Below are 21162 nucleotides of genomic sequence, written 5' to 3' on the forward strand. Positions count from 1 at the left end.
TAACCTTATTCGGCCTGTTACCACCGTGCAATAACATAAAACATTAATAAAATTGATGAAAATGAGAGGCAACATTCAAATGAGGGCATGGAACCTCTCAACTTCAAATTATGTGAATCATGAAACTTCCTGGCAGATTAAAACTGTGTGCCGGACCGAGATTCGAACTCGGGACCTTTGCCTTTCGCGGCCAAGTGCTCTACCAACTGAGCTACCCAAGCACGACTCACGCCCCTCCTCATAGCTTTACTTCTGCCAGTACCTCGTCTCCTACCTTCCAAACTTTACAGAAGCTCTCCTGCGAACTTTGCAGAAATAGCGCTCCTGAAAGAAAGGATATTGCGGAGACATGGCTTAGCCACAGCCTGGGAAAAGGTAGGAGACGAGGTACTGGCAGGAGTAAAGCTGTGAGGAGGGGGCGTAAGTCGTGCTTGGGTACCTCAGTTGGTAGAGCACTTGCCCGCAAAAGGAAAAGGTCCCGAGTTCGAGTCTCGGTCCGGCACACAGTTTTAATCTGCCAGGAAGTTCCATATCATCGTACACTCCGCTGCAGAGTGAAAATCTCATTCTGGAAACATCCCCCAGGCTGTGGCTAAGCCATGTCTCCGTTTAGAATGTGAGTTATTTGATTCTGTAAGATCGTAGACAGACCTATCCTACAATATGGGACTAAACAACGTCACATGCGAACGTAGTCTGTCAGAAGAATTTGAACACAAGAAGTCCTGAGTCGAAGTTTCTGCTCCGACTGCTTCAAGACGACCAGAAACAACAGCGTTTGGAAGTTTGCTGGAAACTGAAACAACTGCTTCAAGACAATCGAAACGTTCTTTCGAAGGATTGTCACTGGTGACATAAGCTAGGTTTATGACAATGAACGTGAAACCAAGCAGCAAAAGTCGCTACGGGAGTCCTTCTACAACTCGGCCAAAAGGTCTCGACAAATCAAGAGTACGTATAATTGTACTGACGCCACGGGAGATAGTCTTTTCTGGTCAAACGATCAAAAAATGGTTGTTTCGCATTTCGGAATGTTTTAAGACGGATGAGGAAGGGCGCGAAGAGAAAAAGGGCACAGAAATGGTGTACGAACGACTGGGTACTCGACCACGACAAAGTGCAACCGTTTACTGCCAGCGTAATTAAGGAGGGCCATTTATTTTTTAATTTTTTTGTATTAGTAGTTCCCCGTCCGCCGTACCCACCAGACTTGGCTACATGTGATCTCTTCCTCTTCACAAGATGTGTGGTGTCACCGCCAGACACCACACTTGCTAGGTGGTAGCTTAAATCGGCCGCGGTCCATTTAGTACATGTCGGACCCGCGTGTCGCCACTGTGTAATCGCAGACCTAGCGCCACCACCAAGGCAGGTCTCGTGATAAGAGAGAGCACTCGCCCCAGTTGTACGAGAACCTAGCTACCGCCCAGTTGTACGAGAACCTAGCTACCGACCAGATGTACGAAGCCTTTCTCTCTCATTAGCCGAGAGACAGAATAGCCATCAGCTAAGTTAATGGCTACGAACTAGCAAGGCGCCATTAGCCATACAGTGATTGTACTTAAAGTCTTCTGTGTATCGTCAAGATCGATGTACCACAAGGAATGAGTAAAGTTAAGTATTAAACCTGCTCCGTACTTTTCTTCCTAACATTAATTACGTATCCTGTTCCAGTACTTCACGCCCGTCTGCATTAGTCTAGCGTGCCTTTTTCAGCCATCTCAACTTCACGGTGTCGGCCCAGCTACCGACACAACAAGATGAATATCTACTTGAAGGAGAGAAGATTTGATACTGTCGAAGAGATTCAAGCGGAATAGCAGACAGTACAAAATAACTTAGCAAGAAGACTTCCAGCAGAGGCAGGAACATTGGGCTCAGTGTATTCGCTCCCAAGTGGACTGCTTAGAACGTGATGGTACCGAATAAAATGCAGTTACTGCGTAGTAATTTTAATTAATACATTTAAAGAACTGGACGCTACCTCATAACTGGTCTGGAGGAGCACGTAGGGAACATGGTAATCCAGATGATGACATTTAGGAAAGCTGCATCAGCAGAAAATTATTGTAAAAGATGGGCAAAAAGTAGCTGACCATCACTGAAAATAAATATAGTGCATTGTGAATAAATCGAAAGAAACAATTTTGTTTCATTACACAACTGGCAGCAAATTACTATAATAAATCATGATAGTAAAATATCTGGATGTATGAATCTGGAGTGAGGGGAAGTTGGCAGTCATTCCTGACATGGGTACTGGTAAGTTTTGAAGGAGTTGGTATCAAAATTAACTGTTTGTGTTTCGTTTCTTTTACTTGTTCGGAGAAAAGTTTTAACGAAGGAAAGAAGATTAGTGGAAGCAACAGTTACGTGCCAAAAATACCTTCATCATTTCAAGAATCACATAAAACTATTCTTTAGAATAGAATCTTTCGCCGCGGTTTTATATAGTAAGTGCGAGCGAGCGTCGGAGATGGTCATCCCAGACTCATTGGAAGATTTTACAAGTAAAGCATAGTGCGTAACGGAGTGATGTACTATTTAAATGTCGAGATATCCGAAGCGAATCTAGGAACATACAGTATTATGTCTGCAGTATTCAACATGCAGTTCAGAAAACAGCTATGACGATAAAATCGATAAAGAAACAGGGGTTCCTTTGAAGACTTACCAGTAACTATAGCTATACATCATTTGCGGTTGCGGGAAGGTTATTGAGACTATACGATATACCATTCAACGCGTTGCTGTCTTGGCCGCGCGACGCGATGCTTATCGGTATGGTGCTCATGTTCCCATAGGAATAATGCGATATGCGGTACTATATGCGCCATACGAGAACCATCAAGACAGCACGAATCGCGTTTCTGTTTCAGTTTCAGTTGCAATTGTGAGCTCTGTTCGAGAGGGAAGAGGACGTTATTGTTGCTTATCACAAGTCAAAGCTAAAAAAAAAGAAAAAAAGCAAGTTCTCGGTGCACCTGAAGTTAGGCGATGGTTCCTCGTGTGTCCTCTCACTACGAAAAATTCCACGAATTCTACCATATGAGTCCATGAGCCCAGACATGTTTCACTTTTTGGAACAACTAGTATCAGCTACTCTGACAAAGCAGGAAACAAATTTTCGACTTGCTGTTTCTCCTGCTGATACGCTACTCGTTGCAATAAGCTAAAAATGGCTCTAAACACAACGGGACATAACATCTGAGGTCATCAGTCCTCTAGACTTAGAACTACTTAAACCTAAATAACCTAAGGACATCACACACATCCATGCCCGAGGCAGGATTCGAACCTGCGACCGTAGCAGCAGCGCGGTTCCAGACTGAAGCGCTTAGAACCACTCGGCCACAGCAGCCGGTAATAAGGTAAATTGGTGAAAGTCTGACAAGTTTATTTTTTGCAATATCACCTAGTATGGCGTTCTATTCAATGTAGTACATATGTAAACAATTGTTACAGATTAATAAAACTAGGATACAATTTATACAACTGTACTATATGATTCAGCTCGAGGAGTATTCGAAGGAAACGCTGGGTTTGAACTGAGATCAGCCACAATCGGTAGTGTAGCGTAGGGTGCTGAAATCCGTGTAGAGGTTGGCAATGTGTCTGAAGACATGGAAGAAGCCCATGTTAAGGAAAATCCCGACATGTCCTTCGCAGCTTCGTCCAGCTGCTCATTCAGAAGTTAGAGGAATTTAACTTTCCCATCTCTTTTACGCCTGTCGCAAAGTTTCCTCAATTCGTGGACCGTAGACCGAAAAAACATTCAGTCAGCATCATCTGATGACTCCCTGTGCCTTTTTATTTGATTAAGTTTTAACTCCAAGCTTCGGCTCGTATCGGAAGCATACGAAAAAGAGAAACACAAGGTAGTTCCACATTCCGCATAGCAAGCCATAGTATGCGGCAATAGTCTCATGTGTGCCGCATAGCGATCAATCTCGTCACGGACAAGCTCCAGTAAGCCTCACGTATTTGCTCTAAAATGGAAACAAGTATCGCTCTCCTTCCAGCGTTAAAAACAATTTCGTAAGCCGCAGTTTTTGACCTAAAATCCACCAAACGTACACGACAAGCGACTACATTCTTCAATGTAAACTTTTAAAAATATGCCTAGTAGTTTACTTACAGACGAAGCGTCACAATAATTATAACCAATAGCGAAATGCAACCCATTTCACTATCAAGCTGTGATGCTGGACTATAAGATGTGAAAAAAACATCTTTTCCTTATAATCAAACGCAAAAGCCTGCATAGCGGGAAACAGTCCAGCCTCTAGAAACCGTGTTTCTTAAATTTTTTACGCAAAAAATGCCTTACTGAGAAACCAAGTAGAGAGACGGATACAGCTTTGCTCCTTTCACATAAAGATTATTTATTTATTATTATTATTACTATTTTTTTTTTTTTTTTTTTTTTGAGGCAGTTCTGATGATTTTAAGTTTTGTATCATACGATACAGTTGCGTGGAACAAACAGCACTCCCTGTTTGTGCTGGGCGATGCAATAGGTACACAGGGTGTTTCACAATTTATTTTACATACTTCTAGAGGATGTAGAGGGGACTTCACAAAGAAATCCATGTCTAGGAACGTCATCCAAGACGCTGCAGAGCGTCAAAGTTATAGGCGCCACCACCTGTAAAAGTATGATTCGTACTCAGTGGTTCCGTGATGATGTTAAAGACTTTCTACGATGACAGAGAAGGATAAATGCATCACTTTGAGGTACGGATCCCTGTACTGGAAACCAACGCGTCGAAAATTATAAGCGAAAACGTTTTGATATCTCTGACAGCGGAATGCATCTATTGACACTGTTGCTGCAATGATCGTAGTATAGGCAACTTTCAGAGGTAGTAGTACGGACCAACATGAACATGGGCTCCAAAACGCATACCTTAAGAGTTGTGAGCACTTGTTCAATAGATGAGATGTTATCGCACTAGCGAAGATGAACAAATGTTCATAGCTCTTAAGGTATGCATTTTATAGTCCATGTTTACTGGACATTTTTTCTTGTTTTGATCTCTGGAAGTTGCCTACAGTATTAGCAACAACAGTACAGGTACATGTACTCCTCTGTCTCAGGTATCACGTTGGTTTTCGATTATATCTTCAGACTCGTTCGTTTCTGGTACGGGGATCCTGACCTCAAACTGAAACATTTATCCTTCTCCATCATCGTAGAGACATCATCACGGAATCACCGTGTATATACGAGGAGGAGTTGGAAAATGCAATCCTGGAAATGGAAAAAAGAACACATTGACACCGGTGTGTCAGACCCACCATACTTGCTCCGGACACTGCGAGAGGGCTGTACAAGCAATGATCACACGCACGGCACAGCGGACACACCAGGAACCGCGGTGTTGGCCGTCAAATGGCGCTAGCTGCGCAGCATTTGTGCACCGCCGCCGTCAGTGTCAGCCAGTTTGCCGTGGCATACGGAGCTCCATCGCAGTCTTTAACACTGGTAGCATGCCGCGACAGCGTGGACGTGAACTGTATGTGCAGTTGACGGACTTTGAGCGAGGGCTTATAGTGGGCATGCGGGAGGCCGGGTGGACGTACCGCCGAATTGCTCAACACGTGGGGCGTGAGGTCTCCACAGTACATCGATGTTGTCGCCAGTGGTCGGCGGAAGGTGCACGTGCCCGTCGACCTGGGACCGGACCGCAGCGACGCACGGATGCACGCCAAGACCGTAGGATCCTACGCAGTGCCGTAGGGGACCGCACCGCCACTTCCCAGCAAATTAGGGACACTGTTGCTCCTGGGGTATCGGCGAGGACCATTCGCAACCGTCACCATGAAGCTGGGCTACGGTCCCGCACACCGTTAGGACGTCTTCCGCTCACGCCCCAACATCGTGCAGCCCGCCTCCAGTGGCGTCGCGACAGGCGTGAATGGAGGGACGAATGGAGACGTGTCGTGTTCAGCGATGAGAGTCGCTTCTGCCTTGGTGCCAATGATGGTCGTATGCGTGCTTGGCGCCGTACAGGTGAGCGCCACAATCAGGACTGCATACGACCGAGGCACACAGGGCCAACACCCGGCATCATGGTGTGGGGAGCGATCTCCTACACTGGCCGTACACCACTGGTGATCGTCGAGGGGACACTGAATAGTGCACGGTACACCCAAACCGTCATCGAACCCATCGTTCTACCATTCCTAGACCGGTAAGGGAACTTGCTGTTCCAACAGGACAATGCACGTCCGCATGTATCCCGTGCCACCCAACGTGCTGTAGAAGGTGTAAGTCAACTACCCTGGCCAGCAAGATCTCCGGATCTGTTCCCCATTGAGCATGTTTGGGACTGGATGAAGCGTCGTCTCACGCGGTCTGCACGTCCAGCACGAACGCTGGTCCAACTGAGGCGCCAGGTGGAAATGGCATGGCAAGCCGTTCCACAGGACTACATCCAGCATCTCTACAATCGTCTCCATGGGAGAATAGCAGCCTGCATTGCTGCGAAAGGTGGATATACACTGTACTAGTGCCGACATTGTGCATGCTCTGTTGCCTGTGTCTATGTGCCTGTGGTTCTGTCAGTGTGATCATGTGATGTATCTGACCCCAGCAATGTGTCAATAAAGTTTCCCCTTCCTGGGACAATGAATTCACGGTGTTCTTATTTCAATTTCCAGGAGTGTAAGTTTCCCCTGTCGACTGTGGGCAGAGTTGTGTGATATTGGCGAAAGACGACACGGTAGGTGAACGCGCACGTGCAGGACACCGATACACCATTGGGTAGATGGCGACCGCGATCAAGCAGATGGCGCTGTCGCAGTGCCTGCGCAGAGCGGATGCCAGCCATTCAGTCATTTCCCGGAGCTATGGAAAGAAGGTGCGTTTTGGGGTCGTGGTCAAAGGCGGAAGTGTGAGCTGTTATCTGCTATGAATGGGCACGTGGAGTATCAGGCAGAGAAATTCATAACCGCCTTGTTGAGTTGTATGGGTCAGGTGTGATGTCGAGGCAAATGGTGCGGAGATGGTGCCAGCAATTCAGTGATGGACGTCAGCAAGTGTGGGACATACCGAGACCTGGACGGGCGCGCACGGCCACTACAGATGCAAATGTCAAGACGGTGGATGACATGATTAAAGCGAACCGGCGTATCACCATCGATGGAGTAGCGGCAGAACTTGGAATCGGACACGTGCGAGCTCACAAGATCATCCACGACATTCTTCGATACAGGAAGGTGTCAGCATGATGGGTGCCCCGCCAACTGACCCCGACACAAGTGGAACAACGCATGGCGTTCAGCCTGGAACAGCTCGTGCGTTACTATGAAACTGGCAATGACCTTCTGTTTCGGACTGTGACGGGGGATGAAACGTGGGTCCACCATTACACGCCCGAATCGAAGGCCGCATCCATGGAGTGGAGACATCCGTCATCACCTGTCCGAAAGAAGTTCAAAAGCACTCCATCTGGTCCGCAGCTCGTGGTCGTGCGGTAGCGTTCTTGCTTCCCGCGCCCGGGTTCCCGGGTTCGATTCCCGGCGGGGTCAGGGATTTTCTCTGCCTCGTGGTGGCTGGGTGTTGTGTGATGTCCTTAGGTTAGTTAGGTTTAAGTAGTTCTAAGTTCTAGGGGACTGATGACCATAGCTGTTAAGTCCCATAGTGCTCAGAGCCTTTTGAACCAAGCACTCCGTCTGCAGGTAAAATGCTACTCACCGTTTTCTGGGACGCCAAACGAGTTTTGCTGCTGGACTTTCTGGGGGATGCAACCATCAGTGCTGTGTGGTACTGTGCCACTCTGTCGAAATTGAAGGAGATGATTCGGAAAAAGCGGCCTGGCCTTCTCAGATCTGGCGTTCTGCTGATGGATGACAATGCGAGACCACACACGGCGTCGTAAACGCTAAATGATATTGCCACTCTTGGTTGGGAGCGCCTACACCATCCGCCTCACAGTCCGGATCTCGCACCAAGTGACTTCCATCTGTTTCCTGCTTTGAAGAAGTCTCTCGGCGGAAGGCGCTTTGGCAGCAATGCTGACGTCAAACAAGGCGTTCAACGCTTCTTCCATATGCGACGCCCTGTTTTTTTCCTGAAAGTCTTTTTGAAGTTTATAAAGCGATATGACAAATGTCTCAATGTACTTGGACATTATGTTGTTGTTGTTGTTGTTGTGGTCTTCAGTCCTGAGACTGGTTTGATGCAGCTTTCCATGCTACTCTATCCTGTGCAAGCTTCTTCATCTCCCAGTACCTACTGCAACCTACATCCTTCTGAATCTGCTTAGTGTATTCATCTCTTGGTCTCCCCCTACGATTTTTACCCTCCACGCTGCCCTCCAATACTAAACTGGTGATCCCTTGATGCCTCAGAACATGTCCTATTAACCGATCCCTTCTTCTGGTCAAGTTGTGCCACAAACTTCTCTTCTCCCTAATCCTATTCAGTACTTCCTCATTAGTTATGTGATCTACCCATCTAATCTTCAGCATTCTTCTGTAGCGCCACATTTCGAAAGCTTCTACTCTCTTCTTGTCCAAACTATTTACTGTCCATGTTTCACTTCCATACATGGCTACACTCCATACAAATACTTTCAGAAATGACTTCCTGACTCTTAAATCTATACTCGATGTTAACAAATTTCTCTTCTTCAGAAACGCTTGCCTTGCCATTGCCAGTCTACATTTAATATCCTCTCTACTTCGACCATCATCGGTTATTTTGCTCCCCAAATAGCAGAACTCCTTTACTACTTTAAGTGTCTCATTTCCTAATCTAATACCCTCAACATCACCCAACTTAATTCGACTACATTCCATTATCCTCGTTTTGCTTTTGTTGATGTTCATCTTATACCCTCCTTTCATGACACTGTCCATTCCGTTCAACTGCTCTTACAAGTCCTTTGCTGTCTCTGACAGAATTACAATGTCATCGGCGAACCTCAGAGATTTTATTTCTTCTCCATGGATTTTAATACCTACTCCGAATTTTTCTTTTGTTTCCTTTATTGCTTGCTCAATATACAGATTGAACAACATCGGGGAGAGGCTACAACCCTGTCTTACTCCCTTCCCAACCACTGCTTCCCTTTCATGTCCCTCGACTCTTATAACTCCCATCTGGTTTCTGTACAAATTGTAAATAGCCTTTCGCTCCCTGTATTTTACCCCTGCCACCTTTAGCATTTGAAAGAGAGTATTACAGTCAACATTGTCAAAAGCTTTCTCTAAGTCTACAAATGCTAGAAACGTAGGTTTGCCTTTCTTTAATCTTTCTTCTAAGATAAGTCGTAAGGTCAGTATTGCCTCACGTGTTCCAGTATTTCTACGAAATCCAAACTGATCTTCCCCGAGGTTGGCTTCTACTAGTTTTTCCATTCGTCTGTAAAGAATTCGTGTTAGTACTTTGCAGCTGTGGCTTATTTAACTGATTGTTCGGTAATTTTCACATCTGTCAACACCTGCTTTCTTTGGGATTGGAATTACACTCCTGGAAATGGAAAAAAGAACACATTGACACCGGTGTGTCAGACCCACCATACTTGCTCCGGACACTGCGAGAGGGCTGTACAAGCAATGATCACACGCACGGCACAGCGGACACACCAGGAACCGCGGTGTTGGCCGTCGAATGGCGCTAGCTGCGCAGCATTTGTGCACCGCCGCCGTCAGTGTCAGCCAGTTTGCCGTGGCATACGGAGCTCCATCGCAGTCTTTAACACTGGTAGCATGCCGCGACAGCGTGGACGTGAACCGTATGTGCAGTTGACGGACTTTGAGCGCGGGCGTATAGTGGGCATGCGGGAGGCCGGGTGGACGTACCGCCGAATTGCTCAACACGTGGGGCGTGAGGTCTCCACAGTACATCGATGTTGTCGCCAGTGGTCGGCGGAAGGTGCACGTACCCGTCGACCTGGGACCGGACCGCAGCGACGCACGGATGCACGCCAAGACCGTAGGATCCTACGCAGTGCCGTAGGGGACCGCACCGCCACTTCCCAGCAAATTAGGGACGCTGTTGCTCCTGGGGTATCGGCGAGGACCATTCGCAACCGTCTCCATGAAGCTGGGCTACGGTCCCGCATACCGTTAGGCCGTCTTCCGCTCACGCCCCAACAACGTGCAGCCCGCCTCCAGTGGTGTCGCGACAGGCGTGAATGGAGGGACGAATGGAGACGTGTCGTGTTCAGCGATGAGAGTCGCTTCTGCCTTGGTGCCAATGATGGTCGTATGCGTGTTTGGCGCCGTGCAGGTGAGCGCCACAATCAGGACTGCATACGACTGAGGCACACAGGGCCAACACCCGGCATCATGGTGTGGGGAGCGATCTCCTACACTGGCCGTATACCACTGGTGATCGTCGAGGGGACACTGAATAGTGCACGGTACATCCAAACCGTCATCGAACCCATCGTTCTACCATTCCTAGACTGGCAAGGGAACTTGCTGTTCCAACAGGACAATGCACGTCCGCATGTATCCCGTGCCACACAACGTGCTCTAGAAGGTGTAAGTCAACTACCCTGGCCAGCAAGATCTCCGGATCTGTCTCCCATTGAGCATGTTTGGGACTGGATGAAGCGTCGTCTCACGCGGTCTGCACGTCCAGCACGAACGCTGGTCCAACTGAGGCGCCAGGTGAAAATGGCATGGCAAGCCGTTCCACAGGACTACATCCAGCATCTCTACGATCGTCTCCATGGGAGAATAGCAGCCTGCATTGGTGCGAAAGGTGAATATACACTGTACTAGTGCCGACATTGTGCATGCTCTGTTGCCTGTGTCCATGTGCCTGTGGTTCTGTCAGTGTGATCATGTGATGTATCTGACCCCAGGAATGTGTCAATAAAGTTTCCCCTTCCTGGGACAATGAATTCACGGTGTTCTTATTTCAATTTCCAGGAGTGTATTATATTCTTCTTGAAGTCTGAGGGTATATCGCCTGTTTCATACATCTTGCTCACCAGATGGTAGAGTTTTGTCAGGACTGGCTCTCTCAAGGCTGTCAGTAGTTCTAATGGAATGTTGTCCACTCCCGGGGCCTTGTTTCGACTCAGGTCTTTCAGTGCTCTGTCAAACTCTTCACGCAGTATCGTATCTCCCATTTCATCTTCATCTACATCGTCTTCCATTTCCATAATATTGTCCTCAAGTGTATCGCCCTTGTATAGACCCTCTATATACTCCTTCCACCTTTCTGCTTTCCCTTCTTCGCTTAGAACTGGGTTTCCATCTGAGCTCTTGATGTTCATACAGGTGGTTTTCTTATCTCCAAAGGTCTCTTTAATTTTCCTGTAGACAGTATCTATCTTACCCATAGTGAGATACGCCTCTACATCCTTACATTTGTCCTCTAGCCATCCCTGCTTAGCCATTTTGCACTTCCTGTCGATCTCATTTTTGAGACGTTTGTATTCCTTTTTGCCTGCTTCATTTACTGCATTTTTATATTTTTTCCTTTCACCAATTAAATTCAATATTTCTTCTGTTACCCAAGGATTTCTACTAGCCCTCGTCTTTTTACGTACTTGATCCTCTGCTGCCTTCACTACTTCATCCCTCAAAGCTACCCATTCTTCTTCTACTGTATTTCTTTCCCCCAGTCCTGTCAATTGTTCCCTTATGCTCTCCCTGAAACTCTGTACAAACTCTGGTTCTTTCAGTTTATCCAGGTCCCATCTCCTTAAATTCCCACCTTTTTGCAGTTTCATCAGTTTTAATCTACAGTTCATAGCCAATAGAATGTGGTCAGAGTCCACATCTGCCCCTGGAAATGTCTTACAATTTAAAACCTGGTTCCTAAATCTCTGTCTTACCATTATATAATCTCTCTGATACCTTTTAGTGTCTCCAGGGTTCTTCCATGTATACAACCTTCTATCATGATTCTTAAACCAAGTGTTAGCTATGATTAAGTTGTGCTCTGTGCAAAATTCTACCAGGCGGCTTCCTCTTTCATTTCTTAGCCCAATCCATATTCACCTACTACGTTTCCTTCTCTCCCTTTTCCTACACTCGAATTCCAGTCACCCATGACTATTAAATTTTCGTCTCCCTTCACTATCTGAATAATTTCTTTTATTTCATCATACATTTCGTCAATTTCTTCGTCATCTGCAGAGCTAGTTGGCATATAAACTTGTACTACTGTAGTAGGTGTGGGCTTCGTATCTATCTTGGCCACAATAATGCGTTCAATATGCTGTTTGTAGTAGCTTACCCGCATTCCTATTTTCCTATTCATTATTAAACCTACTCCTGCATTACCCCTATCTGACTTTGTGTTTATAACCCTGTAGTCACCTGACCAGAAGTCTTGTTCCTCCTGCCACCGAACTTCACTAATTGGACATTATGTAGAAAAATAAAGATACGTCTTATCTTTAATGTCTCATTATCTTTTTTTTTCCTTTCACACAATCGAAAGAGGAAACTTATTTTCCAACTCCCCCACGTACATACATTTACAGCGCCTATCAAAAGTGGTTCAAATGGCTCTGAGCAATATGGGACTTAACATCTGAGGTCATCAGTAGCGGTCGCGCGGCTCCAGACTGAAGTGCCTAGAACCGCTCGGCCACAACGACCGGCCCAACGCCTATCACTTTGACGGTCTGTAGCATGGTTGGATGACGTCTCCGGACAAGGTTCCTATGTAAAACATGATCCGTTAAGTCAAAAATGGTTCAAATGGCTCTGAGCACTACGGGACTCAACTGCTGAGGTCATTAGTCCCCTAGAACTTAGAACTAGTTAAACCTAAGGACATCACAAACATCCATGCCCGAGGCAGGATTCGAACCTGCGACCGTAGCGGTCTTGCGGTTCCAGACTGCAGCGCCTTTAACCGCACGGCCACTTCGGCCGGCGATCCGTTAAGTCCCCTCTACAACATTTAGAAGTGTGAAACATGAATTGCGAAACACCCTGTACGTGTCGGAGTAATGTCGCTATCGTTCCAGTGCGAACCTGTTAACCCTTCGAGTATCAGTGGTTTCTGCCTGAAACCAGCATTTTACTATTTTTTTAAAAATAGTGAGCATACTGAAGAGATGGTTGACAGTGAAAGTAAGTATGTCTGAAATTACTATAACGTAAATTTGATTTTTTAGTACTGGGGCTATAATTTGTTTTAGGCATTATGAGTTTATCAAAACTGCGAGATGTGGGATTGCGTCTAGGAGAAATGCGTATTTGCTTTCCATTATATCACAGGAAGTGGTGGGTGGCTGAAAACTGTACGTCCTAGTGATTCGAAAGTGAAACCACCACCTTAAAACAACTGAGAGTTTACAGTTTGCCACTTTCTTGTGTGTGTGAAATCTTATGGGACTTAACTGCTAAGGTCATCAGTCCCTAAGCTTACACACTACTTAACCTAAATTATCCTAAGGACAAGCACACACACCCATGCCTGAGGGAGGACTCGAACCTCCGCCGGTTCATATGGTTCCAATGGCTCTGAGCGCTATGGGACTTAACTTCTAAGGTCATCAGTCGCCTAGAACTTAGAACTACTTAAACCTAACTAACCTAAGGACATCACACACATCCATGCCCTAGGCAGGATTCGAAACTGCGACCGTAGCGGTCGCGCGGTCCCAGACTGTAGCGCCTAGAACCGCTCGGTCACCAAGGCCGGCTACTTCCGCCGGGACCAGCCGCACAGTCCATGACTGCAGCGCCTCAGACCGCTCGGCTAATCCCACGCGCCACTTTGCTCTTGTATTCATTGCTTGCTATGAAAATAAAGGTTACTTTTGTGATGCCTCAGTGAGAACCGCACTGTAAGGTTTCATTTTGTCGGGACGCCTCTCATGTGTTGTCAAATTTCGCAGACGCTCTCTAGCAGATATTGATATCCTATCACACAAGACAGAAAGTATGTACCAGAGAATGCATGAGGGTCGCTCGTACAAGTTGGCTGTCTCTGGATGATACAGTGTTTGCCATGTAGTTTCTTATTCTATCCGCCACTCTTTTTTTATAGGACCTTTTCGAGGAACACACCTCTCAGAACACCTCCGTAAATAAAAATATTGTATGTCAATTCAACATAAATACAAGTTACAGACATCTGATACGTGATTCCTTAGTTGCACCACACCTGCACAGTATATCTTAAATACCATAAAAGAGGATGCGAGATGGAATCATGGTTGGTAGTCACACTTTATAATTAAGACACTTTATTGGCCTTTAAAAAAAATAATTTGAGAATTACAAATTGTGAACTAGAAACTAGATAAAACATTACAAGTACAATTAGAAAGCAACGTACTCGGTACTCTAACAAACAATTCCAAATTAAGAAAAGGGGGCTACTGACAAACTTGAGAACTTCAAACTCCCATATAGGACATCACTCAAAATAGATATCATGAAACAATTACAGATAAAGGCTGACTTAATAACACTTTAGCACTAGTGCCAAACTAAGATGCCATTACATAACATGATAGAATCGCTTAATCAAAAAAACTACAACAGAGACACTGATCTTAAAAAAATAAATTTTTACGTACTCAGACGTGTTAATAAAAAAATTACTAGAAAAATCTGCACAAAGAACTCAGCGGATACTATGCAGTTTAAGGTTTTGCCAGTTGCCAGTCCGTAATATTTAAGAAAACAAGTTCATATACAAATAGGTTACATAAAAAATATATATCTACCAGCTTAATCCGCCTTGACGGAAGGAAGATAAATACTAAACTTTGGAAGGGGATATGTGACCAACAACGGTAGTGGCCAGATTCTTAAAACACTGCCAGGCCTACACCTCGGATGACATTTCACTCCCCGCCAAGGCGCTGGCACAACTAAAAGTTTCAGCCCGAATCACAAAGACATTCCGATAACTCTGAAACATAAAAACGCTGGGCAGAACCTTTGACTCACTTACACATTGACAACGGTATTAATGGGCTGCAGGCTTTAAAACAGCAACGTAAAATCATTTGATTGCAAGAGACACAAAAAACTTCTGAGAAAATTTTCAAATAACGGCCACCATTTAACTAGGCCAAGAAAGTCTCCGATAATAACATTAAAGTTTAAAATCTCTGAGTGCGTCGGTGAACAAACAATTAGGACGACTTCCTCCATATCAGGTACACAATACGAGGAAACGAGTTCCACAGCTTCACCGCTTCCCTTCAAATTTTGTTCCCAGCTAGGTCACAGAACTTCTATCTCCAAGCTGCCCATATCGCCAAAACGCCCAACCAACTTCACACCACAACCTGTAACGTTCATCACACTCGTTCGGCAGCCGTTTACACTCATCTTCCCCCGCGAATGGCACGAGATCTCGAGGGTTCCCGTCGAAGGTTGACAACCAACTCGCTTCGGCTGCGAAGCCGCAAGATGTGATACGCGACAAGCAAAGATAGCTTACCTCAACCACAATCGATCTCAACGATACGTGAACAAAATAAGGCCTGGCGCCAGCTTACCACGGCTCGACATCATTATCATGGCTGGTCACTTACAAATCGAACAGCTTATTAAAATGTACTATACCGTTTACACTGTGGTACAACACGCGTTAAGAAACAAGAATTACTTAACCAAGTTTGTTGCGTGGTGCCAAATAGCGTATACGCTATACGTACACTGCAACTTACAACAGAAGATTTTTTAATTAATCTGTGTATTGTATAGTTTACAAATTTCATAACATTACGCTAACTACAGACCTACAGACACGACAGCTTTTAAGAGGTGTAATGACTCTGCATGCGGACAGTGACCAGCCATAGTTAGACAGGATGAGTGAATTACGCTGACCATGATAATAGTTCTATGAAAAGTACTCATACTGCAGCTTCCCGGTGGCGGAGTCTTCCTTTGTTCATATACTCAAGGGCTGTGTAACACCATCTCCACAAAATGTATTAAACCATGTTTCCTTATCCTGCTTTTAGTTTTCGGTATACGCGAGATGTTACAGAGCATTTTCTCGAACGTGCTACTCTCAAATGACAGAGATAAAGTAAAAAAAAATTTGTCATCGTAGCGTTCCCACATAGCATAGACGAATTGCAGTTAGAGGTGAACATAAGAATCGTAATTTTTTAATTTCTTTGACACTGTGTTTGTATTGCTCACAGCATTCTGGAATTTCTTGTTGTTGTTGTTGTTGTTGTTGTCGTGGCTTTCAGTCCAAAAACTCGTTTGACACTCCTCTCCATGCTGCTCTATCCTGTGCAACCCTTTTTCATCTGTAACCAATATACTTCTGAATCTACTTACTGTATTTATCTTTTGGTCTCCCTCTACAATTTTTACCCTCCACACTTGCATCCAATACTAAATTGGTGACCCCTTGATGTCTGAGACTGTGCACTGTCATCCGATCCCTTCTTTTAGTCAAGTTGTGCCGCAAATTTCCTGTCTCCCCAATTCTGTTCAGAACCTCCTCACTAGTTACGTGATATACCCATCTAATCTTCAGCATTCTTCTGCAGCACCACATTTAATTATCTTCTATTCGCTTCTTGCCTAAACTGTTTACCGTCCATGTTTCAGTTCCATACATGGCTACACTCTAGAAAAATACCTTCAGAAAAGACTTCCTAACACTTAAGTCTACATTCGATATTAATAGTTTTCTGTTCTTCAGAAACGCTTTTCTTGCTATTGCCAGACTACATTTTACATCGTCTCTACTCAGATTATCGTCAGTTACTTCCCAAATAGAAACCTATGTACTACTTTAAGTGTCTCGTTTCCTGATCTAATTCCCTGAGCATCTGCCGCGCGGAGTGGCCGCACGGTTAGAGGCGCCATGTCACGGGTTGTGGGGCCCCTCCCGCCGATATTTCGAGTCCTCCCTCGGGCATGGGTGCGTGTCTTGTTCTTAGCGTAAATTAGTTTAAGTAGAGTCTAAGTCTAGGGACTGATGACCTCAGCAGTTTGATCCCTTAGGAATTAACACACATTTCAATTTTTTCCTGAGAATCTCCTGATTTAATTCGACTTCATTAAATTATCTTTGCCTTGCTTTCGTTGATGTTCATCATACATCCTCCTTTCAAGACACTGTCCATTCCATTCAACTGCTGTTCCAAATCATTTGCTGTCTCTGGCAGAATTACAGTGTCCTCGACAAAACTCAGCCGACCGCTGTGGCTGAGCGGACCTAGGCGCGTCAGTCCGGAAACGCGCTGCTGCTACGGTCGCAGGTTCGAGTCCTGCCTCGGGCATGGATGTGTGTGATGTCCTTAGGTTAGTTAGGTTTAAGTAGTTCTAATTCTAGGGGACTGATGATCTCAGATGTTAAGACCCATAGTGCTAGTGCTTACAGTCATTTGAACCATTTTTTCGATAAATCTCAAGATTTCTATTTCTTCTGCGTGAACTATAATTCCTACTGCATATTTTTGTTTCGTTTCCTTTACTGCTTGCTCATTGTACAGATTCAATAACATCGGGGATAGGCTACAATCCTGTGTCAGTCCCTTCTCAACCACTGCTTCCCTTTCATGCCCTATGCTCTTTTAACTGCTATGTGGTCTCTGGAAATTTGGAAATTTGTGGTAGTGTCTTATGGGACCAAACTGCTGAGGTCATCGGTCCCTAAGCTTACGCACTACTTAATCTAAGTTAGACTAGCTTACGCTAAGGACAACACACACACACCGATGCCCGAGGAAGGAATCGGACCTCCGACGGGGGGAGCCGCGTTGACCGTGACAATACGCCATAGACCGCGCGGCTCCCAGCGGGGCTATCTGGTTTCTGTACAGGTCATAAATAACCTGTTACTCCCCGTATTTTACCCCTACAACCTTCAAACTTTCAAAGAGAATATTCCAGCCAACATAGTCAAAATCTTTCTCTAAGTCTACAAATGCCGTAAACGTAGGTTTGCCTTTGCTTAACCTATCGTCTAAGATTAGTCGTATGGTCAGTACTGCCTCCCGCGTTCCTGCATTTCTTCCGAATCCAAACTGACCTTCCCCAAGGTTGGATTCTTCCAGTTCTTCCATTCTTATGTAAAGCATCCGTGTTAGTATTTTCCAACCATTACTTATTAAACTGATAGTTGGTTAATATTCATACCTATCACCAAATCTTACAACTCTGTAATATGCCTAGTGTGCCATAAAGTAATGGAGTATGTAAGAAAATATGGGTAATATGTAGGAAGAATAGGGAAAAGATTAATGCAATAGTTTTAACTAATTTTAAAAATTAATGCCAGAACTAGTAGTGGACCTACCGATAATGCCACAGAAATGACGAAACATATTTGGGCTACAAGAAAATAAAACTGTGTTTTAGCACGAGATGAAACTCATCTACGAAAATGTTTAAACACAGATGTACGAAAAACTGTGAGTACCATAAAGTTACATGTATTCAAAAAGATAAGCTTTTTTCTAATAGAGGTTGAAAATCTATCAGCGCACATAGAGAGCATACCGCGCCTGGTACGGGGCTTTAACAGTCCGAAACCGTTCGTGTGAAAACAAAGTAATTTACAACTGAAGCGGTATTTTCAACCTCTGCTATAATGCTCAGTTGCGGATGTTCTTCCAACAGGAACTTTTTTTTAATTTTTTTACTACTTTTAGTTGTTGTTTAGGGTTTCATGGTGTAATGTGGAACGGCTTTCGATGAAAAGCAGAACTTCTCGGAAATCAGCTCTCGACCTGGAAACGTAGGTTAATTTTAAACCCAGTATGAGAGGAAAACCTGTGTTGGCGATCTTTGGAGACTATATCAGGGTACTTTGTGGACAAATTCTCTGAAGAAATATCCGGCGATACGTTTGCTTTTCATAAAATCCTTCCCGTCTCTGCTTTGTTCTTGAAACGTTGTGCGCCAACTGCCAGGTAATTGCATTGCTGGCATCCGATAGGATTTCAGAGATTACAGCTTCTGAATTAATGTAATCCTCTCGTAGCAGAGGTGGTAGGGGTTAACATTTCATGACGTACGACATGTGATGCTGCTTACCGGATTGAATGAATGTTCGAAAACACGCGGCACACAACGAAGCATAAAACTGGAACTTTCCTTCCCGGTCATCAAGTATAAAATTTGATCATCTGTGGCTGAAATTCACAGTTCTGCACTACGCGATCAAAAGTGTCCGGACACCCCCCAAAACATACGTTTTTCATATTAGGTGAATTGTGTTGCCACCTACTGTCAGGTACTCCATATTAGCGACCTCAGTAGTCATTAGAAATCATGAGAGAGCAGACTGAGGCACTCCGCGGAACTCACGGACTTCGAACGTGGTCAGGTGATTGGGTGTCACTTGTGTCATACGTCTGTGCGCGAGATTTCCACACCTAAACATCCCTAGGTCCACCGATTCCCATGTGACAGTGAAATGGAAACGTGAAGGAACACGTACAACGCAAAAGCGGGCAGGCCGGCCTCTTCTGTTGACTGAGACCGCCGACAATTAAACAGGGTCGTAATGTGTAATAGGCAGGCATCTATCCAGACTATCAAACAGGAATCCAAGACTGTATCAGGATCCATTGCAAGAACTATGACAGATAGGCGGGAGGTGAGAAAACTTGGATTTCATTCTCGAGCGGTTGCTCATAAACCACACATCGCGCCGGTAAGTGCCAAACAACGCCTCGCTTGGTGTAAGGAGCGTAAACATTGGACGATTGAACAGAGGAAACCTGTTGTGTGGAGTGTCGAATCACGCTACACAAAGTGGCGATCTGATGGCAGGGTTCAAAAATGGTTCAAATGGCTCTGAGCACTATGGGACTCAACTGCTGAGGTCATTAGTCCCCTAGAACTTAGAACTAGTTAAACCTAACTAACCTAAGGACATCACAAACATCCATGCCCGAGGCAGGATTTGAACCTGCGACCGTAGCGGTCTTGCGGTTCCAGACTGCAGCGCCTTTAACCGCACGGCCACTTCGGCCGGCTGATGGCAGGGTGTGGGTATGGCGAATGCCAGGTGAACGTCATCTGCCAGCGTATGTAATGCCAACAGCAAAATTCGGAGGCGGTGGTGTTATGCTGTTGTCGTGTTTCTCATACAGGGGCTTGCACCCCTTGTTCTTTTGCGTGGTACTATCACAGCACAGGCTACACTGATGTTTTAAGCACCCTCATGCTTCCCACAGTTGAAGAGCAATTGGGGGATGGAGATCGCATCTTGCAACACGATTGAGCACCTGTTCACAATGCACTGCCTGTGGTGGAGTTGTTACACGACAGTAACATCCCTGTAATGGACTGGCCTGCCCAGAGGTCTGACCTGTATCCTATAGAACGCCTTTGGGGTGTTTTGGAACGTCGTCTTCGTGTCAGGCCTCACCAACCGCAGTGCAGCACTCCGTGAAAAATGGGTTGCCATTCCCCAAGAAACCTTCCAGTACCCGATTAGACGTATGCTTGCGAGAGTGGAAGCTGTCATCAAGGCTAAGGGATGGGCCAACACTGTACTGAATTCCAGCATTACCGATGGAGGGCGCCATGAACTTGTAAGTCATTTTCAACCAGGTGTCCGGATACTTTTGATCAAACAGTGTACGTCACTGGTGATACGCATTTCTGAGAGAAGTTCCCGCAGTTTAACTGCATCTCCGGTAATCAGACTGTATTACTCACATTCCAGTCGTGTATTCAGATGGACTCTTACTAACAGTTTCGCAAGAATGTTCCATGAGCTCGAATGCTAATATCCCAGATTAGGCCTGATCATGACACTTATGAATACGGTGGAATACGTACATTATTAGTTTACTTTTGTTCATCTCTCACATCTCATTTGGTTGGACTGTATCTGCACCAACAACAGCATTTTTTTAAACTTATATTACGAGCACATGGACAGTTTGACATTTCGTACGAAAGAGGAGACGTTGGAGGAGGGCAGTTAAAGTGAGTGCGTGTATGTGTGAGTGGGTGTCTGTGCTCACGCGTCCGTTTTGTTTTAATAATGACTACTATTAAAATTAGAGGTAATACTGGAGCGTTATTTCGGCCTCTTTTATCGTATGACATGCAATCAGGTTGTTTTCATTAGCATTTATTTGTATCTTATGAGTTAATGCTCACAATGTTGGCACTATTCCTTGATGTATACGTGTTCCGTAGTGGCATTAAGTCATCAGCAGCACTGGTTCAGTGTGTATTTTATGAATCGATACTTTCGGTTTGGGCACTGTTCACATT

This window comes from Schistocerca piceifrons, chromosome 5, assembly GCF_021461385.2.
Source record: "Schistocerca piceifrons isolate TAMUIC-IGC-003096 chromosome 5, iqSchPice1.1, whole genome shotgun sequence".
In the NCBI taxonomy this organism is placed as follows: domain Eukaryota; kingdom Metazoa; phylum Arthropoda; class Insecta; order Orthoptera; family Acrididae; genus Schistocerca; species Schistocerca piceifrons.